The following is a 24,382-nucleotide window of genomic DNA, read 5'->3' on the forward strand; positions in this document are numbered from 1 at the left end:
TTATGTACTGTTTATGTCTAGGATGTCTGTGAATATATTTAAGAGCCGTTAATATGGCGTTAGCTTCTGCAGTAAAAATTGAACTATTATCTGGTAATCTAGATGATATTGTTCTGGATCCAATGACAGTGGCACAAGCCACTGCGCCACCATCCTTGGACCCATCTGTAAATAAGGATTTATAATTGCTATATTTATGTTGTAATTGATTATATTCTTGTTTGTATTGTAATTCATTAGTTTCTGATTTTTTAAATGTCGTTAATGTTAGGTCGACTTGTGGCCTAACCAACTGCCAAGGAGGAGAAGAAAGAAGACGGGAGGGAGCTATATTTTCCAGCTCAATGCCGGCCGAAGAAAGAAAGGGTTTAATTCTGTGCCCGAGCGGTGGAACAAGAGAAGGCTTTTTGTTATACAAGTCATCGTAGAGAGGATTAAAAACACAGTTATATGCAGGGTTAGTTTCGTTAGAGAATAGCTTTGTTATATATTGTAAAGATAATTTTAGACGGCGGTGTGTAAGAGATGGTTCATCGGCTTCAATATATAGACTGTGAACAGGAGAGGTTCTAAAGGACCCAAGACAAAGTCTTAGACCTTGATGATGAACAGAATCTAATAATTGTAAGTTGCTTTTGCAGGCTCCACCATACACGATGGAGCTATAATCAAGTTTAGAACGGACAAGTGATCGATACAGATGGAGGAGGGTAGTCTGGTCACCTCCCCACTTTGAATTAGACACGACTTTTAATAAATCAAGTGCCTTCAGGCATTTAGTTTTCAGGGATTTGATATGCGGAAGAAAAGTTAAATGCGAGTCGAAAATCAGACCTAAGAACCTGGCCTCCTTGACTACTTTGATGGGAGTGCCATTTAAGAACAATTCAGGGTCCTTATGTGGTTTGTATTTACGACAAAAATGTATGCAACAAGTTTTTGATTTAGAAAATTTAAAACCGTTTTCAAGACACCACTTATCTATTTTGTTTAAACATAACTGCAGTTGACGTTCAATGGTATGCATATTTTTCCCACGACAAGAAATGTTAAAATCATCCACAAAAAGTGATCCATCAATTGAATCATTTAAAACCTTTGATAAACTGTTGATTTTAATACTAAATAATGTGACAGACAAAATACTACCTTGTGGGACACCTTGATCCTGGCTGTAATGATCAGACAGGGTAGAACCCACTCTAACTTGAAATTGCCTGTCATTTAAAAAGTTGGATGTAAATTGCGGCAAACGGCCTCGTAATCCAAGGTCATGTAAATCTTTCAAAATCCCATGTTTCCATGTCGTGTCATACGCCTTTTCTAAATCAAAAAAGATTGACACTGCATGTTGCTTATTAATTATGGCATTCTTAACAAACGATTCCAAACGCACTAGATGATCGATGGTACTTCTGTTTTTACGGAAACCACATTGTATATCTGTTATGAGGCTATTGGTTTCCAAGTACCAAACAAGTCGATTATTTATCATGCGTTCCATGGTCTTGCAAACACAGCTAGTTAATGATATGGGCCTATAATTGGAAGGATCAGTATGATCACGCCCAGGTTTGGGGATGGGAACAACTATAGCATCACGCCATGACGAAGGGAAAGTTCCAGTTGTCCAAATGTCATCAAAAATATGTAAGAGTGTCTCCAAACATGATTCCGGTAAGTGTTTCAGGAGTTGATTATGGATGTTATCAGCTCCAGGAGCAGTGTCGTGAGCCTGATCAAAAGCAGTATGGAGCTCATCAATAGAAAATACCTCATTGTAATCTTCCCCATTATCTGAATTGAAATTAACAGATTTCTTTTCTTGCTGTTTTTGGTACTTTTGGAATTTAGGGTCATAATTGGACGAAGAAGAATGTTTTGCTAAAGTTTCACCAAGTTTATTTGCAATTTCGTTTCTACCAGTTAACAACTGGTTTCCGTCTTTAAGATGATGAATGCTACATTTGGAACCCTTCCCTTTGATTTTTTGGATCTTATTCCAGACCTTAGATATTGGCGTACGTGAATTAATGTTTGATACATAATTTTGCCAAGATTGGCGTTTACTTTGTTTAAAAGTACGCCGTGCTTTGGCATTTAAAATTTTAAATCTATTCAAATTATGCACCATGGGGTGTCTACGGAAATAGTGCTCTGCCTTTTTCCGTTCTCTTCTAGCTTGTTTGCATGTATCGTTAAACCATGGTTTTCGAATATGTGGAATTGAAGAGGACCTTGGTATACACTCGTCAGCAATGAGAGAAAAGAGAAACTTTTTATGGCATCAGGAACATTATAGAAATTTTCCGGTGTAAGTTTGTCAACACACAGCGTTTCGTATAAAGACCAGTTTGCCTTTTTGAAATTCCATCTCGATAACGGAGAGACATCAGATGGGGTTACAGGTGTCAGTAGTGTTGGGAAATGGTCACTACCACAGAGGTCATCATGGACTGACCATTCAAATTCGTTTAGTAAGCGTGAATCAGTAATTGACATGTCAAGGGCTGAATATGTTCCTGTGCCAGGATGTAAGTATGTATTGGAACCATCATTAAAAATGCATAAATCGTTATTTGAAATAAAATCCTCCAGCAATTTACCTTTGGCGTTTGTGGTTGAATCACCCCAGAGTGGGCTGTGGGCATTTAGATCACCCATAATAATACAGGGTTTAGGAAGTTCATTGTAGAGGGCTTGTAAATCAGCTAGTTGAAGAGTTGAAGATGGTGGGATATACAGAGAGCATAATGTAAAAGCAACATGCAAAGTAAGTCGCACTGCAACAGCCTGAAGATTAGTTTTGAGCATAACATGGCTGTGAATAACATTCTGTTTAACAAGGATGGAAGATCCTCCATTTGCCCTCACTCCCGGTGGTGAAAAAGTGTGATATGCACTGAAATAACGCAAGTCCAAAATATCAATTTCTTTTAGGTAAGTCTCCTGTAAACATATAGCTGACGGTGTAAACTCTTGCACTAATAGCTGTAAATCAGTAAAATTGGTCCCCAGTCCCCTGCAATTCCACTGTATTAAGGCTGTATTAGTCATTTAAGGGACAGTAACGGGTGACAATGCTCTTCCTTCCTTTTTGGGCGAGTGACCACTGGCATTGTCATTAATGTTCCCATGGGGGGATACCTCTGTATCCATATCCTCGAGCAACCCATACTTGTTGTACTGTTGCACGGGATTTTTGTGCCTTTGACACTCGATCAGTTTGATTTTTCTTTTTAGAAGTTTCATTTTTATGTTTTTCAACGACTTTAGCAGAGGTTTCAGATGTTGAGGTAGATACTGATCTTGATTTTGGAACCGGAACTGTGTTTTCTGGATTAGAAACTGGTTTTGGTGTTTCACCATTTGTCCATGTAAGATCTGTTTGACACTCTACAGATGTCGTGCTGACAGTTCTTACGGTTTTAGTGACTGACGCATACGATTGCCCTGCTGTGTTGGCAGAAGTAACTGACTTTGCCTGTTTCATTGCATCCACGTAACTGACTTTCTGCTCACATTTAATTTTTTGTACAAGGGACTGATATTTGAATTCAGTACAGTCAGTTGAGGAGGACATATGGTTTCCATCACAGTTAGAGCATTTTAAAGGACGGGTACACGTATTTCCGTCATGATCAATTTCACCACACCTGACACAAGTGATTCTACCTTTGCATGAATTCTGACCATGCCCGAATTTCTGACACTTAAAGCAACGAGTAGGTCGTGGGATGTAGAGGTCTACAGGCATGGAAAAGCAGCCAACTTTGATAGAACTGGGTAGAGTCGTGGTATCAAAAGTCAAGAGATAGGTATTGGATGGATACACACGACCATCTTTGCGGTATGTAAATCGTGTGGCGTCAATCACACCTTGACTTCGGAGTTCTGACACAATTTCCTCAATGGATTCATCAGCAAGACTGCGATCACGGTCTCTTATGATACCCTTGCTGAAGTTAAGTGTCTTGTGTGCCGAACAGGTTACGGGGATATCTGCTAACTTTGTTGAAGTCATCAAATTTATAGCTTGGGCTTTTCGAGCACATTCTATAAGAAGAGCTCCAGAACGCATTTTTTTAACATTTTTTAACTCACCAGCCTTCCCTTTAAGTCCTTTTTCTAAAAGAAATGGTGAATATGAAGCTAAAGGACGTTCACCTTTAGCTTCCATGACAAGGTATCGAGGCCAAGTATCTCTTTCAGAATAGAGAAGTTTTGTGACAATTTCATCGTCAGAAGAATCTAATTCAGAATCAGATTCTGAAAGTTGCCGTTTTGGTTTTTTTGGATTTTGTTTCCCCATATTGAAATGTTATATGGTTCAGCAAACCTGCTCCCCGCCCACCACGGAGCGCCAACAAGGGCGATGCCAGACGTAAGCGGAAATCCAGCAAACTAACACCAAAGGGATACAGGTTTGTTATACTCCAGCGGATCTAGATCAACCAGATTGACCTATGAGCCACCGCCTTCTGGGTATATGCTCTAGGTAAGTATATAGTATCTGAAACTGTGTCAACAGAGACCATTCCACAAGTAAGGTTAAGAGCATAAAAAGTTATACACAGGGCTCGACGTGACCAGCCGATTGATTGAATCGGGCCCATTCAACCACCCGTCTAGGGGAAGTAAGGGCCAAAGTGGTGTGTTGGGCAACAGGAACACGGTTGCAGGTTCCTATTGCCCTCAACCACCAGGATCCCCTCCTCCACCGACACAGGGCCGCAACCCACGGCCAACAGGTTGGTGGACCAAATATGCCCCCGGGTCCACTACGGGGGTGTCGGCGAGCTCTTGGCATTACCCAGCACCCACCACGAGGAGGTGGCTCGCCACGGGTGCCTGGAACATCGGGACTATTGTTCACATTTTTATTGGAAAAAGCCCTAGAGCATACATTAGAGAAAAAGGTCGTTGTAGGTTTTATTATCCGATTTTGTCCACTACTTGACACGAGGCAAGTACACCAAATTAGCTTTAGAACATAACTCATCATCTGGAGAGGACTATACTGTTATTACAAAAGATATCTAAATTTGTTTTTCAAAAATTCGTTTTATACAAATACTTGACCATAACAATGATGTCAACGTTGGGAATACTCTCTGCACTCAGTGCCACGTGGTACTGCCACACAGTCTTTTCACTCTCAGTCATGTGATTACACAAAACAAGACACAAAAGAAAAACTCAAATAGCAACAAACAGTTTAAAGTCCGATGTACTATTCGGAAACAGGAATCGGAATGTGTTTTGCGAATGGTATCCCCTGCTCTCCCACGTGATAAATATGGTGGGGTTTTCGAACATAGACTGATTTGCGAACGTTTCTTAAAAAGATGAAGATCCATGTTCGTAATAAAAATATTCCTGAAATTAAACAAAGACAAATATAATGGAAGCTGTCAAAACCAGCATCTGTCCAATCCGGCAAGTTGTTTTCAAAGTGGTGTATTAAAGAATGAATAAACTCCCATTTGTTTACTCTTTTAACCATTACATATGAAAGATTTGTGTTTAGACCTAAGCGGAACACCAAATTTATTCTTTAAAAAAACACGTAGTTAGTTAGTACCGAGCGACTGAAAGTTGCGGGTGCGAGTTGTCTGTTCGACTCGCACCCGCCGACGATGCCACAGACAGGTTAGGTACCTCTGTCGAGAGAGCCCTGCAGTGACGTCATGTTAGTAAGGATTAGTTAGTTGTATATATAATGTGTAACAAGTTCTTCAATTTGCTGATTTCCCAATGTCAACAAAGACATGCCGAATCCTTGAGTTGCTCCCAGGTGTCATGTGATGGTGTCACCATGCACAGATTTCCACAAAACCCCTCAGTTCGTACACATTTTGTTGTTTGCGAGTGCAAACCAAGCGTTTTGGAAGCCTGTGGTATTAAATAGGGTGGTTGGACACCTACCTTGCTGCCAAGATAGAGATGCTAGATTTGTTTTCAGCAGGTTAAAAACATGAAAACTCTTCACTAGTTGTAGTAAATGATTGGTGACAAAAGGATTTTGCAGCTTTAGACAAACATATAAACAAGATAATCTCCCTTCGGAAACATGTACATGAATACTACCGCAACCCACATGGGTATACATCATATTTCGTCATGTAGGCGCGACTATCTGATTGGTTGAAATTTAGTTGGCAGGAGAGAATTGTGCACTGTTGTCAAAAACGCCTATTTAATTAAATGTCAAAATGAGCAGTTATAATGACGGCGTTTCATTTACAACGATGTCAGTAAATGATTGATGCATTTGTGTCCCTTAGAGTATGTGTGATCATTACATTTTCAAGCAGTGATGTGGACCTGAAACCGAAAAAGTATTGACGCAATATTCTACAACGTTGGTTACAGACACATGTCATCGTATCCCAGTTATAGGGATTTTTAGCTCACGATGCAAGTCAATGACTTGTCTAGTACAGACTTAATTATTTACAGAGTAGCATGACATAGTGGGAATACTGCTGAATGCAGCTTTGAACAACAAACAAAAATGACCAGGTTACACCAGTTTATACATAATTATGACGACCAACATGCACTTAAAGGGAACACAGTATGCAAGAGACAAAGGTGGAGACTTAAATCAGGCCAGGTTGAAACATAGGTAAAACCTGTTTAAGGCATTGGAAGCACGGTTACCTGTTCACACATTGAGACACAACTTTCAATTTGGTACAAGTGAATAATTCAGCATATTTATCAAGACTACATCTAGTCAGGAGGTTGTTGAGTAAATGTAAGTGAGGCATGCTGACATGAGTTAGGACTGTAGTGGAAGGATGGTCAGTGAATAATTTAGGTGCAAACATGGCGTCACTTTATGGCCACCAGTTGAAATATTGCTGAGTGCTGCGTAAAGCTAAACTCAGTAAAATTACAACCCTAGAGTTTTTGTTTTGGTGGGGGTATGAGGGGAGGGTTGGTAAGAAATGACGTTACGGCTGATAATGATAAACAATAGTGTATTCCTATGTCCCCTTTCATGGGAATAGCCCGGAAGAGTGAGTGAGTTTTAACAATATTCCAGCAACATCACAGCCAGGGACTACAGAATAGGTTTTAGCAGTATTCCAGCGCAGGGGGCTGCAGAAATGGACTTCACACAGTGTACCCATGTGGGGAAACGAACCCGGGTCCTCGCCTAAACCACAAGGCTATCCTACCTCCCGTTTAATATAGTAGGTTGTGTTCATTGTGAAATGATTCGTCAGTGTTAATTTGTGTAACGCATTGTTCAGAGTTGTCAGCGGTAGGCCGACGCTCAACTTACTCGGTTCGTAATCACGATCCGATATTGATTCACAGCTCTGTGTATCCCACGACAGAGGCTGTCAGGGACCATTTAGATCAGACGTACTCGGCAGGTATGCACTAACAGACCAAGATTACACATGAGTGTTGTATGATTGTTTGACTATTCTAGAAACTGACTTACATTGTAATACCTATTGTTGAAATAACGTTAAAATAGTTGCGTACTATTAAGCCAGCTTGTGTGTATTAACGTGGGGAAGTGCGTGCGTGCGTGCGCGCGCGCGCGCGCGCGCGTGTGTGTGTGTGTGTGTGTGTGTGTGTGTGTGTGTGTGTATTTATGTGTGTGTGTTAGTTCCGAACCTGCCAAATCATTGTGAGCGTAAACCTTCAACATAGCATCTGCAAACTCACACAGGCTTTCCATGGTTTCCAACTTCCAAAACTATCAGTGCAAAGACAGCCATATTGTCGGTTGAGGCAAATGTACCACCCAATTACTGTCTCAAAGATTAACGACAAGTCATAAAACTGCCAAGATGAGCATTTCTCTATGTTCAGAGAAAACGTTTGAGAAGCGGATTTATCTGGGGAAAATGGTCAAACATGAAAGCAAATTGCATTTGAAGTTACCCGACAAAACAATTGGTGTACTGTTTAACTTCCTCAATAATAACATATATACAATTTGGTAAGCAACATATTTCAACAACAAGAAGCAGACATGTATATTTCCATGGACACTGACGTATCTGTGACAAAAGTTATGTCCTATGCAACTGACCTTCCTATTTTGCCAACCCGTGAAGGTCGCGGGGTAGAATAGGCCTTCAGCAACCCATGCTTGCCATAAAAGGTGACTCTGCTTGTCGTAAGAGGCGACTAACGGGATCGGGTGGTCAGACTCGCTGACTTGGTTGACGCGTGTCATCGGTTCCCAATTGCGCAGATCGATGCTCATGTTGTTGATCACTGGATTGTCTGGTCCAGACTCGATTAGACCGCCGCCATATAGCTGGAATATTGCTGAGTGCGGCGTAAAACTAAACTCACTCACTCACTCCTATTTTGCCAATCTTTGTCACCTGTATGCAAGATACGACCACGAACATCTTGTATCAACACCATTTTGATACTGATTTATGAAACATACGTTCGTGGTGTGATCGCACGCTGCTTATAGCACAAAAAGGTCAAGAGTTGGCACAAAGAAAAGAGAACTTCAGAGCTTCAGGACTTGGAACTGTTTTGCAAGAATCAAACCGTTTTTGAAGCCGTATGGACTAATTATTACAATTAATATATAAAATTAATATACAAAGGAATACGTGATTCTTGACTGTTCCTACTGTATCATATCTTGTTACACACCCGTGGCTGAGAAAGTCATGTGACAAAACAGGTATCAAACACATGTGTGAGATTGATACTCCATGGTGATATTTTTAAATACGGTTTTTTTTTAATTTTGTTCCGTTGTTCAACATTTTATACCAACAGTTAACAATGGCGATCCAGTATACACGATGGACAATCCAATAGCAGAACACATTATGAGATGATAACCAGAGCCTGTAGAGAGCATCGGTAAAATACTAATTATTGACGAGCACTTTGTTAACATACAGTTCAGCATACAGGTTATGTTGGAGATCATGAGAAGGTCGCATAATTTTGTTAAACTTATTCCAAAAATTAGTTCCATGAAAAGAATTAAGATGATATTTATTGGATCATCTTTAACTGGAAAACCAAGCATATTCATTTTTGAGTTTTATTTGTTCTTTGGCATGAAGTCAGTTCTCAGGTTTCCATATAGGGTTTACCTTGCTGCAAGACCAGAATAGATGGATAGTTGGTCCTATATCTTAGGAGTAATATCTACAATTACTAGTGTCTTTATAACCTATCTTTAAAAAAATGTTTATTGGCATGGCATGGTGTCTGCAGTGGAACCATTGTAATCTAGTGATTTCCATACACCTTAAGAGAATGGTATTGTAAAGTGGCCAGTCCTTAGATATATCGTCGTCGTATATAATGTTTAGTTCCCATTTCGATGCATGTTTAAACATAGTCCTGAAGTTAAAGTTGTGTATAAGTATTGCGTCCCTTATATATTCTTTTAAAGGTGTTGCATATATCGAGGTAAAACAGGGCTTGGTTTGCACGTTAGTGTTTATACGTCTGTATTGGTCTTTTGGAAGTATTCTTTAACGGAACAAATAAAAGTTAAATATTAACTCACTCACTCACTTTCAGTGAGGATTTCATTATCACTATCTTTTACAGAGCTTGATTGAAGCTGAGATGTAAAGTTCCATCACGCTGAAACATCTTCGTAATTATTTCGTATCAAAGGAAGTATTTTATCTCTCAAGTGTTGACAACTATACTCAAATATATTACCATAACTTATCTTCGAGAGATTCAAAATACAAAGATGACACAAGTACGAAAAACGTCTTGGCATGGACAATTTCAAAGATTGCATTACACCTTATGTTGGGCATATTAAATCCTCCATCTTTTTTGCTCTAATTATCTACTTTCTTTGTATCTTATGAGGTTTATCGTTCCAAATAAATCTGTAGTACATCAAGAAGCTTAAACGACGTTAGTCCCAATTTAGAACCTCTTTTGACGACGTATTCTCATTTTTGAAAGCTTCTTTGATCCTACCCATATAAGCCTTGTTGTTTTCGATCTTAACTTTTAGCTCTGAAAATCTTGCAAAGATATCCAAAACGTTTAAAACTGGAGATTCAAGTATTCTATGTTTCCAGTATTTATACCTTTTATATTTTTATTATTTCTTACCAATGTAGCAAGTATTTCAGCACACCGAATAATTACATATAGCGAGAAAGGGTCGCCTGGACGACATCATCTGGATAAAATAAACATTGCGCAAGAAGTTCCAAAACTGAAGAAATGACGTTCTATCTATAAATGCCCAATCAAATGTCAAATGTTTTATTAGGAATTTATAAGTAAAAGTGGATCAGGTGAGTTTATGTGTATATCATAAGGTTATATATCATTTTAGTAATTAAGCCAATATACCTACCAGACATAAAACTTTTCTGGTCTTCATTGATCAGTATATTAAGAACTGTTTTTATCCGACTGGAGATTGTTAGAGATGCAACATTATAAAAAAACCTGACAACAAAGAAATTGGGCTCCAATTCATCAAATATATTTTTGGTTTATTGCTTTTTAATGCATGCGATGAGTCCTCTTTTGAGAGATATAGAAAGTTCTCCCTTTTTGTAGGATAAGTTCAATGATTTGATTAAATATTTGCCCCAAGCACTCCGAAAGAATTTCAAGAACTCTGGGGTAACACCATCTGGTCCTGGACTTTTATCATGTTTAAGCATTTTAAAGCCGAAATTACTTCTTCAGCTCGTATTCACCTTGTAGTTCTGATGATATAGGTACACTTAGTTTGGGGATATCAAAGAGTGTGAGTAGATTGACAAGATTAACATCGCTAATACAATATTTTCTATATAGGTTGGAGCAATAGTTTCTTAGTTCATCTTCTATTTCATGTTGTCTGGATGAAAAAAACACACAAAAACAGTTCCTTTATCATTTTCTAAACGAGTAATTGACTTTTTCGAATTTTCTTCGTTCCAACCCAAGAAAACATTTAGAAGGTTTTCTCCTTGTCCGCGCCATATCACTTAAGATCTGATCATGATACCAGACGTGTTTTATCGTGTTTATTTCTTCCAACCTACGACATACGCTGTCAAGTTCTTTCATTAATTCAGTTTTAATTTCACGATCCCTTGTTTGGTCCATTTTGCCTGTAAATCCTTCAAATCGTTTCATCCCACTATTTTCCTCTCTCTCTTTCTTTCTTTCTCTTTTCTTATTTGATGAGTATTGAAATTGCTTCTCCTCGTGTCAATAGCAGCAATGTTTCAAAGAACATCTGATCGTCAGTAGTAAATTCCTTTTCATTTATATCTGTGTTCATTTATATTGTGAACACGTCTCTGAGATTATATGTTTGACCATTTTGACATAGTTATGATCCCTTAAAAGGGAAGCATAACATTTCCCAAAATACTTTTCCACTGACTAATTTACTTACGGTTAAGATAAAGATGTAGCAGTGTGATCGGATTAAAAACTAGCCTCTACTGACTAGTTGTTCAGTGGAATTGGTTGCCGCCATGAATTTCATGAGGAAATGTTTCACTTCGTTGATCTACCGGATCAATTTAATCTTTTAATTTCAGGATTCTCTCTTGACCTTGGATTATTATTATGTTTATAAGTATTTGTATGTATTAGTATCATGATCTTCAACTACATTCCAGTGTTCACATTCAATTACATGATAACTTTTCAATGAACGTATCATAGTGTCATTTTTATCAAAAGAAATTAGATTGTCAACGTTTGGACCATATATATTAATATTCATTATAGTTAGTTTGTATCTGTCTATCGTATTCACTATGGAGACAATGTTGCCTTGATTACCTATCTCCACATTATCAAATCTATAGTCTAGTCGTTTTGGAAATTTAATAGCTACGCCTCTAGTATTACTTTTATACGAAGTAAAGTAACTGTCCTGACGCCCCGAGTCTTCCATATCCTCTTTTGGTATTTATAATACAAAACACAATTAGAACAAACATGCCGAGAATCTAGATATTTTGTAATTACTTTTTCAAAAACTTTGATGCTAGTCATGAATGTGATACCTATGTGCACCATTACGTGAATTTTGCCGTTAGGGATACATGCCGAGATTCAAAATGTACAACATTTACTCTCACTCAATAATTGTTTTTTCGGTGGATGGGAGAACATTGAACGTAAACTGGTACACAAGAACAGATCCGCAATGTGCAGAGATTGCCAAACAATCCTCCGATGACCACAACCACCAAAGGATATGGATGACGTCACAAACTGAAATATGTTATGTCTGTGAGAACTAAAATCATACACATTTACATTTTAACATTATCATTTTAAAGCGTTGGATTAATTTCCTCTTTATGTGGAATAAACTTTTTTCTGCTGAAGGCCATCTTCAGGATGAGTTGTGATTAGGTAGCCTAGTGACGCCATTCAGTCATAAACGTTGAATTGTGTATTATTGCGCAACCATTATGAGAAAATATGATAATTATGTCTATTCAACCATAAAATGTTGCGATTTTATGGTGTGTGAGAAACAGATTACTCTGCTGGTGTCTTTTCGACCACAGCATGTTATCAATACCGGTGAAAGCGAAAGAACTACATTCTAAATGGTGGGAGACTCCTAGCTGCTCCACGGCTGTTTGCATGTTTGTAGCATACCATTCTGAACTGCATGTCCCGTGCACGTCACATGTTTCCAGCAATGCAGGCATAATATCGATCCATAAAGTTATAGTCTAAATTCACATCTGACGATTTCATTCTTTATGGGCAACAACGATGCTTTTGTTTTGTTAGATTGTTATTTAATGTGGCACTCCGTAATATGCCAGTAACAAGTGTTTGAGCGGTGAACTGAGTACAACTCAACGATTAGCTTCATCAGTGGGAAAGGATGACATGCATAACTGAAATCTAATCTAAGACTCTGACCTGTCTCGGCAGTCGTCTTATGATTTTCAGATGAAGATCGTCATAATGTCGATAATTACTTAAGCTTAATTACAGCAAGTGTTTGGGATGTTGTGCTTGATAAGGGAGTCCATACTGGGGTCGTTGTGGGCTATGCTTGTGGGCAATCACCACGGCAACATATCATGTATTTGTGTGTTGCAAAGGAAGCACATCGTGCGCGTTAACGAATGCAGTTGGGGTAGGCTAAGGGTTAAGGCATCCATACGCTGCGCTGAGGACCTGTGATTGATTCTCCACATGAGACCAATGTATAAAGTCCATTTCTGGTGTCCTGGCGTGATATTTCTTGAATATTGCTAAAAGCAATGTTTAACGAAAGTCGCTTGCTCGCTCCGTTTTATGTCTCCATGGGGCGTTTCAAAGTATACTTAAGATGTTTGAGGACGGGCCACTGAACTTGACTGGCCTAAATATTTGTCGGATATCGTCCCCGGAACATGTACTGGCCAAATATCCTCGTCATATAGATTAATCAATAAGCAACTGATCGATTGTATATATTACATGTTTACGTTCATTGCCAGTTTCTCATATTATTCATGAGCTGTCAGTCTTTCCTCTGCTGTCTTATACATCATCGATTAATTGATTAATTTAATCATAGTCACGTGCTTGTAAAACGTACACCAAATGGAGTGTATACTAGATATTTAGTATGTTTTTATTGTGGCATAGTGCGATCTCACAGGAAATGAACTTCATGAGAAAGTTACAGTCCTGGAACATTCTGTATTCTGTTAAACAGTATCCATACAATCATACAACAACCAAAACAGTATTATGATGATAATTCCATATGGAGTAAAGCTTCAGCAACAGTTGGTGAGTGGGGTAATATTTAACGTCACATCGGCAATATTTCAGCCACACACTGACGGCTTCTTTGTCCGACATACATGGGATGCGAGGAGGTCAAGGTAAACCAATAGTTCTTTCCTCTTGCCAATTCCAGCGTGCAATACAGGAAGAAGACCACCGTAGTTAAGCAGGTAAGACATTTCCAGAAAACATGTAGACATATTTAGTGCCTCTGGTTATCTAGAGCATGCTGGTTATGATAATTGTATATAGGAAAATACCCTCAACAAAGAAACCAAAAAAATGGGTTTGGCGTGACGAATGAACACTTTAAACACTAGGCCGCATCCATCGCCCTCATGAAATGTACAATGCATATTGTGATTTGAATGATTTGACCTGCCTTCTGAACTTTACTGCACACCATGGTCTGTGACTTGTCCGTTGACTTGTTCAATGTATCATGGTGTTTAAACACTGCATTGAACTGTTCAACAGAATTTGAAATGTGAGCAGTCTGTGAACATTCTACGATAGATCATGAAACCTGCCCCGTCTGCAAAATGTACAACTGATCTTGGTATTTGAGCTGTCTGTTGAATGGTACAACAAATCTTGGTACTGGACTTTTCTATTGAACTGTACAACACATCGTTGTTGTATACAGTGGTACAACACATCGTGATATTTAACTTTGTTTATTAAACTGTACAACCTTGACGCTTGACATGTTTGCTTATGGGGGCATTGTATCTTGGTATGTGCAGTATGTTTACAGGATTCGTTTCTACTGTGCTGGGTGCTTTATTTCCAACCAATGTGTTGAAATTTGGTCGACGGATTATGAAAAGTTCTTTATATCGTGTTGGCGCCGATGTACCAATACTGACTTCAATGGAGCAATACACAAGAACAATGTGAGGTTTATCGATATTTATCAAATATTCAAAACACGTGTTGTCTTTGTATTACTCTCATAGAGCACGCCAGACTCTGGAACATCGGGACTATTGTTCACGTCTTTACTGAAAACAATCCCTAGAGCATACATTAGGGAAAAGGTATGTTTTATTATCCGATATTTCCCCATACTTGACACGTGGCAAATACACCAGATTAGCGTTAGAATATAACTACTGGAGATGAATATACTGTTATGACAAAAAATATCTAAATAGGTTTTAAAAAATATTATACAAATACTTGTTCATAACATTGATGTCAACGTTGGGAATACTCTCTGTACTCAGTGCCATGTGGTACTGTCACGTAGTCTTTTCGTACTCAATCATGTGGTTATACAAAACAAGAAATAAAAGAAAAGCTTAAATAACAACAATAGTTTAAAGTCCGATGTACGATTCGAAAACAGGAATCGGAATGTGTTTGTGAAAGGTACCCCCTGCTCTCCCATGTGATAAATATGGTTTGGCTTTCGAACATGTCATTAGACTGATTTGAGAACGTTTTCTAAAAAAATGAAGTCCGTGTTCGTGATAAAAGTGTCCGTCAAATGAAACAAATACAAATACAATGGAAGCTGTCAAAACCAACATCTCTCCCATCCGGCAAGTTGTCAACACCCGCATAAAATCTCAGTCCCGTCTGTGGATTGTACATTTGTCCCCAGCTCTACAATCCAGCACATTGTCTGAACTGGATTAATTCTTCATTTCCGATGAGTGCCGGTTTAGTAGGCAGCTTCCACTGTATTTTCAAATTGGTTGTGTGGACCTGAAACCGGAGAGTATTTATGCAATGTTCTACAACGTCAATAGGAAGACGAATGACTTGGTTCTTAGCTCACGATGCAAGTCACTGAATTGTCTAGTATAGACTTAATGAATTACAGAGTAGCGTAACATACCTGGAATACTGCTGTATGCAGTTTTAAGCAACAAACAAAAATGATCATGTTACACCGGTTGATACATAATTATGACCAACATGCACTTAAAGGGAACACAGCATGTAAGACACAAAGGTGGAGACTTTAATCAGGCCAGATTGCAGAAATGACGTTATGACTGATTACAATGAAGAAGAGTACATTGCTATGTCCCCTTTCATGGGAATAGCCCGGAAGAGTGAGTGATTTTAGCAATATTCCAGCAACATCACATCCGGGGACTATAGAAATGGGCCGCTTTTAGCAGTATTCCAGCGCAGGGGACATCAGAAATGGACGTCATACAGTGTACCCATGTAGGGAAACGAACCCGGGTCCTCGCTTAAACCACTAGGCTACCCCACCTCCTGCTAAATATACGACCCAAAGGCGGTGTTCATTCCGAGATGATTCGTCAGTGTTGATTTGTGAAACCCATTGTTCAGAGTTTTAAGCCTACTGGCTTTGTAGGCAAGATTCGATATTGATTCACAGCTCTGTGTATCCCACGACAGAGGCTGTCAGCAAACATTTAGATCAGACGTACTCGGCAGGTATGCACTAACAGACGAAGATTACATATTACACGTGAGTGTTGTCTGATTGTTCATTATTCTCGAATAACTAACTTACAAGCTTACATATATATATAAATATACATATAGATATATTAATATCTAATCTTGTGTATATTAACGTACAGAAGTGTGTGTGTGTGTGTGCGTGCGTTTGTGTATGTCGTATATTTTCGACATCATTTGGTGTTAGATCCGAACCTGCCAAATCATTGTGAGCGTAAACCTTCAACATACAAAATCACTGTCTCAAAGCTAAACCACAATCCTTAAAGCTGCCAAAATGTACATTGCTCTATGTTCAGAGAAAATATTTGGGAAGTGGACTTAATTGAGATAGAGTGGTCTCTGAGAAATCCTTTAGCTTGGAAACAGTACGAGTTCAGTTCTGTCAACACATTTCTTTTTTTTTTTTTTTGACGTTGTATTCCACTGTCCTATATAATAAACTTAATGAAAATCAGAATTGCTTGATCCATGGGACATTTGTTAATATACGTGGTGAACAAAGACATAGATGTGTCTAAGATGTGTCTGTCTGTGGGACATATCTCCCAGCTTGAAGAAAATTGTCAAACGTGAAAGCAAATGTGATTTTAAGTTTCCTTTCCCAAACAATAGGTGAAATCTTTGAGACTATACAGTTGTAGATTGCCCCTGGTGAAATGGATTTTTCAACATTTTATACGAACAGTTAACAATGGTGATACAGTATACATGATGGACAACCAAATAGTTTTAGCCGAACAGATTATGACATGATAACCAGGGCCTTATAAAAAGCATTGGTATAACAACTAATTATTGATGAACACTTTGTTAGCATACAGTATTCGAACAGTTTATTTTGGAAACCTTGAAAAGGTGGTATACTGTTGTTAAACGTGTTCCAAATTAGTTCTTTGAAGAGAATTAAGATGATTTGTACTGGATCGTTTTTATCTGGATAGGCAAGGATTACATGTTTGTTTTCAATTTGAGTTTTATTTGTGCTTTGGCATGTAGTCATTTTTTTCCATTTTGTTTACCTTGCTGCAAGACCGGAATCGGTGGATAGTTGGTTCTATATCTTCGGAACAATTACCAGTGTCCGTATAGCCCATCGTTTCAAAAAATGATGTTTATTGGCATAATATGGTGATTGTAATGTAGTAATTTTCGAACACCTTATTGGAATGGTATTGTAAAGTGGTCACTCAATAGATATATTGTTGTCGTCTAAAATGTTTTGTTCCCATTTAGATGCATGTTGATTTTTTAAACATAAAGTTTTGTATACGTATTGCGTGCCCTATACAATTCTTTTAAAGGTGTTGCATATATCGAGAGAGAACAGGGTTTGGTTTGCAAGTTATTGTTTTTACGTCTGTATTGGTCTTTTGGAAGTATTCTTTAACGGAGCAAATAAGACTATCATATCTGAGAAAATTTATTTTTATGTTAAATTGTTTTGGAAACGTTTTAAAATTAAAGAATTTACCAGTTTTATCAACCAAATCATTAATCCGGCGAACCCTATTCTCGTACAATTCTTTCTAGTAAACCGTTCTACACTGTACCATAATATTTGCATTATACCATATACTTTCAGTGAGGATTTCATTATGACTATATTTTACAGAGTTTAATTCAAGCTGAGATGTACAGTTTCATTACTCTGAAACGAGACCTTTGTAATCATTATTTCTTATCAAAGGAAGTATTTTATCTCTCAAGTATTGGCAGCTATACCCAAATGTATTACCATATTTTATCTTCGAGAGATTCAAAATACAAAGACGACACCATTTACCAGGATGTCAAAAACGTCTTACCATGGACAGTTTTTGCGATTATATTATACCTTATGTTGGACAGATTAAATCCTTCAGCTTTATTATCCCTAATGATCCAGTTTTCTCTTTATCTTATGAGGTTTATCGTCCAAAATACATCTATAGTAGGTTAAAGGACGTTAGTCCCAATTTAGATCGTTTTTGAGGACAAATTTTCATACGCTTCTTTGATCGTAGCCATATAATACAGGCCTTGTTTTTTCGATGATTATTTTCAATCCTGAAAATCTTGCAAAGATATCCAATACATTTAAAACTGGTGAAGTAAGTATTCTATATGTCAAATGTTTATACCTTTCATATTTTTATCATATCTTATCTTCGAAAGCTTCTTTGATCCTACCCATGTAAGCCATGTTGTTTTCGATATTAATGTTTAGCCCTGAAAATTTTCCCAAGATATCCAAAACGTTTAAAACTGGTGAAGCAAGTATTCCATATTTCCAATATTTATTTAACCTTTATTATACCTTTTATATTTTCATTATTTCTTGTCAATGTAGAAAGTATTTCAGCACACCGACTAAATACATATGACTAGAGAGGGCTGCCTTGGTGACATCATCTAGATATCTTAAACATTGAAAAGTGACGTTTTATCTATAAATGCCCAATCCACAAAACCATTTGGTCCTGGACTTTTATCATTTTTGAGACATTTTAAAACCGATAGTACTTCTTCGTACTCACCTTGTAGTGCTGATGATGTAGTTGCACTTAGTTTGGGGATATCAGAGTGTCTGAGTATATCGCTAATTTCATGTTTTCTGTATAGTTTGGAGTAATAGTTTTTTACTTCATCTTCTATTTCATGTCAGCTGGATGAAAACATATTGGACGAGTAATTGACGTATTGAGGAATTTTCGTGATTCCAAGCCGAGAAAATAATTAGAAGGTTTTCCCCTGTCCGAGCTATGTTATTTAAGATCTGATCATAATCCCAGACGTTTTTTCATGTTTATTTCTTCCAACCTACGACTTACACTGTCAAGTTCTTCCATTAATTCAGTTTTAATGTCATGAACCCTTGTTTGGACCATTTTGCCTGTAAATCCTTCTACTTGTGTTATCACACTCTTATCTTCTTTCTTTCTTTCTCTTTTCTTATACGATGAGTATTAATTGTCTCTCTTCGTATAAATAGCAGCAATGTTTCAAAGAACATCTGATCGTCAATAGTAAATTCTTTTTCGTGTATATCGATGTTTTTATATTGTGAACACGTCTCTGAGATTATACGTTTGACAATTTTGACATAATTGTCATCCCTTAAATGGGAGTTAATTTCCAAAATCCTTCTCCACACTTTAATTCATTTAGAGTAAAGATAAAGATGTAGGTGAGTGATTGGATTTAAAACTAGCCTCCACTGACTAGTTGTTCAGTGGAATTGGTTGTCTAAGTAAACTTAGTCTCAGTGTATTTCGTTACACTCCACCACAGAGTCTAACAAAACCTAGTAGGACGTCGCGTCAGGTAACCTTTGAGAGACCAATTACCGTCCAATCAAACGCGAGACGGTAAATAGATTTAACCAATCATTCTATTTAGGGATCGGAGGGACTTTCAAAATATTCAGGTAAATGACGCAGATCTCTCCACAAAGAAAAATCCGCATATAACACAGTTATTTGGCCTGCAGTATATGCGCTTTGGGGTTTCCGTTGACATGGTTACCATTAGCTAATATTTCCGCAAGATAACATCCTTGAATATTGCCCAAGACACTATTTTCAGCGATTGTTTACTCACCGTTGTCATGCCTGTGCGTACGCCGTGTGCATCACCAGGCAGCGAGCGTGTGCTAAATAGCATTCGGAATCGTTCGGGTACGAACCTTTTCGAGATAAAAAGTTCAAAAGGTATGTGCGAATGTGCACTTTCGCGATTTGGTAAGCTGTGTTCTGATTGGTCAGTCTCAAAGGTTACCTGACGCGACCTCCCATAATGTTTTGTTAGACTCAGTAGTGGGGGTGTAACGAAAAATACTGAGGATAAGTTTACTTAGACTGGTGGAATTGGTTGTCGCCATGTATTTCATGAGGAGATCTTTCTCTTTGTGGATCTACAGGATCAATTTCCTCTCTTGGCTTTTGATTTTGATGTTTGTAGTTGCATGTATAAGTATCATAATTTGCAATTACATTCCATTCTCCATGGACACTTTTCAATGAATGTCATTGAGTCATATTTATCAAAAACAGTTGGACTGTTAACGTTTGAACCATATAAATTTATATTGATTATAGTTAGGTTTTTATCTATCGATCGTAATCGCTATGGCAACAATGTTGCCTTCATTATCTTACTTCACATTATCAAATTTATACTCGTATTGCATATATACTCGTAGAATGGCTACGCCTTTAGTATTACTTTTACACGAATTAAAATAACAGTCATGACACCCCCAGTCTTCCATAATCTCTATTACTATTTATAATAGAAGACACAATTAGAACAAACATGACACGAATCTAGATATTTTGTAATTACTTTTTCAAAATCTTCGGACGCTAGTGATGGATTCTAGTGGCTGGGACAGTGATAACTATAAGCGCAATTATGTGAATATTGCAGTTAGGGATACATGCCGAGATTCCCCTCGAATTCAAAATGTACAACACTGGTATTATTACCGGATAGATGGAACAAGTGTCATACCATGTCTGACATGATGACTTTAGTCCTTGTCCATTTGTGAGATCGATATGCCTCGTGGTTTCTTTGTTGAATTGACGGAGACATTTTTTCATTCGATAAAGATCCACTTCCATCTCCGTGTTGCTACGTGATTCCAATGCTATCAAATTCACTCATGACAATTCAGAACCATTGCACACCCATTGAAACAATGTACACTTTTGTACAGCAGTAAAACGTTTACAAAGGTTGATGAAAGCCACACCCTCCAATCGAACATGTAGGAACTGGTGATCTATGCATTTCATACTGGTACTTCAGCTGTGATGAAGACAGAGAACGTAACCTCAACAACGTCCCATTCAAGCACATGGGTTGCCCCTAATTACTCACACTCAACAATTTTTATTTCGGTGGATGGGAGAACATTGAACGTAAACTGGCACACAAGTACAGATTCGCAATGTGCAGAGATTGTCAAACAATCCTTCGACGACCACAATCACCAAAGAATAAGGATGACGTCACACACACATATGTTATGCCTGCAAGAACGAAAATCAGCCACATTTATATTTTAACATCATCGTTTTAAAGCGTTTGGTTAATTTCCTCTTTATGTGGAAGAAACACTTTTTTCTGCTGAGGGCCATCCTCGGGATGAATAGTGATTAGGTAGCCAAGTAACGCCATTCAATCATAAACGTTGGATTGTGCATTATTGCGCAACCATTATGAGAAAATATGAACATTATTTCTATTCGACCATAAAATGTTGCGATTTTATGGTGTGTAACAAGCAGGTTATTCTAGTCGTGTCTCTCAGGTACCATTCATCTTACAAATCGATGTTTCAAAACGTATTCGCTCTCGTTGAAAACCTCTTGAAACAACTCCTTGTAAGATAAATTGTATGTGACAGACACACGTTTTGTAATCTCTATATATTATATACATAATACATTTCAGTACTAAAACTTGCAGACGCATGATTCACTGAGGCATTTTAAAAGATGACAGCTGTGCCGGATCCTCCCCCTGATGAGCTGAACGAATAACGCTTTCATCATCGAACATCACAGGTGATTGTCACCAAAGTGAGGTTTGGTCATATTGATAAACAGTGTGAATAACAACGTCCTGCATTTCATTCTTTATTAGTTGTAATTCACACAATGTCTCCATATTGCACAACCCAACCACTTAAGATTTGGTCATGAATGCACATTTGACATTATCTTCTCGGTATCCCAGTTATAACAAACTCTAAAGATGTTGCAGTCGTTGTCTATTCAGTGTTAAGTAACCAAGTGAGTATGTACTAGTTGACTGTTTTTAATGAAGTACTAATGATGCGGTGTTTTGATTGAACACTGCAACCAAATGGATATATCGTTTGAAAAAAATCATTGAAACCAGAATACGTGACAAGCAAATACATGATCACATAGCTAGTCCAACCGTGACATCCCATTGTTTATGAGGAAACCTGAGCATAAGGTATATGAGTGCAAGCATTACATGGCGTTGTAAAATTGATGTTCAGAGTGCTTTTCAAAACATTTCCCTCGTGGGTACATTGCACATATTAAATAAGCGAGTTTTTAGACAATTGCGAATAGACATGGTCATGATGTCTGAACACATGTGTTTCTTTGGCCATTGAGTACCAGGGATATTGTTCAAAATAATCAGCGTTATCGAAAAAAGCGTTTGTTTATTTATTCGTTTCAGTACGCAAATGTACGATTAGGAGTCCTGTATTCAACTGTGGAATTGATAAGTATTTCTAGTGCTTCAGCGTTTGTAAAGACGTATTTGGTGATCAGAGAATACGTTTTAATCAAACCATGTAAAACCATGTAAACATACGGAATGCTCTTTAGACACGAGATATTAGTGTAAAAAGCACTGTTTATGACATTTAGAGACACACAAAAATGCATGCATAATGCATCACTCCACAAATGATGAATGGGCACTTGCTCAAAACGATCAGTCAAATTTCATGAACCTGTCACACCCTATTTCTAAGTTTATTAATTATTTCTTCAGGTATTGATTTTTACGTGAGTTGATCTTGATTTTGAAACTCCTGCTGGTTGATTGCATTTCCACTGTGCATCCTCGTGTTCGCCACGCACTCTTGTCTTATTTCACTACCGTCATGTACACTCAGCTACCGCGGTGTGATAATTCTCATCTATGAAGCCATGAATCCATCCGCCATTGAATTGTCAGGCGGCTAAGTCAGACAATAGTTCTGTTTCTAGTCCCCACATACCCGACACGAAGGACAGGGATGTTGTCATGTCGCTTTTGTCGTACACTTTAATCATCAACTGTTTCACGTCAGCATTCAACTTCATTTTTCATCAGGCATGTGTATCCCGTGCACGTCGAGATAGTGGCTGTTCCGTTTCTGCGGTTTCACCCCACCGCGACAGATACCTACTTTTGTGTTTTCAATGATGATAGTGTCTGAAACAACTGTTTTGGTGGACTCCGGAAAATGTTCAAATATAAGAAAGCGGTTGGGTATGATAATGATAATTATATTTATGTGGCAAAATTGTACAATGATAAAATTTGCTATTCATCGGTCCGTTTCTGACTCAAACTGACTGTACGTATAACAACGACAATGAAAGGAATTCTGTATTGTCTGTTGATATTGACTTTTAACATATTCAAAGATAATTGTTAATTTCATGGTTTTACATGTCACATCCTGTTTTTTTTATTTCTAAAAACGTCGACGGTGCAATAAGCAACTGCACCAATAAGGCAGTTGCATTCAGACATAGCTCTCTCCAATTTTCGTAGAAACAAATGTTTTAAAGTGTCTGGACTGACCAGAAACCATAAGTGTCATACTTGGCTCTTCACTTTCAAGCACAATGATTACCTATAATCCGGTGCCCAGCTTATGTTATGTTGTCATATGAAACATTCTCGTCACGATATGGCTGAAATTCTGCCGGTGTGACGTTAAATATTAACTCACTCACTCACATAAGTGTATTTGGGGCACATGATAAAATGATGCAATGAATGATGTAGTGATCGGGGCACATGAAACATCTGTATGTTACCTCAACAACAGTGTTTCATAATTTCAATTCCGTAATGTAGATATCTTTAAAACTACCATTTGAAATAGTCGCTGATCACAAATGCCATAACGTGTATGTATGATCAGGATCATCCGAAACATTATTTCCCGTGGGGTAACTTGATTAAAGCGAAAACACGCCGAAGACCCGTGCTTTATTCCCCACACAGGTACAATGTGTGAAGCCCATTCATGATGTCCCCTCCTGTGATGTTACTACACTATTGTAAGAGTGGTGTACAACCATATTCACTCACTCAATCGTTTCCCGTACATTAAGCGCCAAGATGGCCGAAAAAACATTACGAAAGGCGAACCTCACCACAGCAATTCACCCAAAGATAAATTACTGAAAACACCAATTTTTACACATGATCATTGTTTGTTTGTTTGTTTGTTTGTTAATGACGCACTCAGCAAGTTTCCATTTGTAAGAAAGCTTTCTTTGAATGCCTAAGTCTGGACTAATCACATCCACTAGTTTTCATAAACCCAGTGCCTTCAGACATCCAAGTCTAAATTTGTGGCAAAAACAAGACGTTGATAAGAATATGACACCCAAGAATGGCTTCCTTTGCCACGTAAATGGTAATG

The 24,382-nt window shown here is 37.9% G+C and overlaps 1 protein-coding gene across 1 annotated transcript in view; it reads left to right on the forward strand.

Annotated features, from left to right (window-relative positions):
* The first annotated feature begins 433 nt into the window (after positions 1-433).
* Positions 434-24,382, forward strand: part of LOC137261581 (uncharacterized) — a 44,117-nt gene continuing 20,168 nt past the window's right edge. Inside the window, exon 1 of the mRNA XM_067799355.1 lies at positions 434-457. The gene's annotated coding sequence lies outside the window, so the exon portion shown is untranslated. The remainder of the gene's footprint in view (positions 458-24,382) is intronic.

The sequence above is a fragment of the Haliotis asinina genome, chromosome 14, assembly GCF_037392515.1.
Source record: "Haliotis asinina isolate JCU_RB_2024 chromosome 14, JCU_Hal_asi_v2, whole genome shotgun sequence".
NCBI classification, from domain to species: Eukaryota; Metazoa; Mollusca; class Gastropoda; order Lepetellida; family Haliotidae; genus Haliotis; species Haliotis asinina.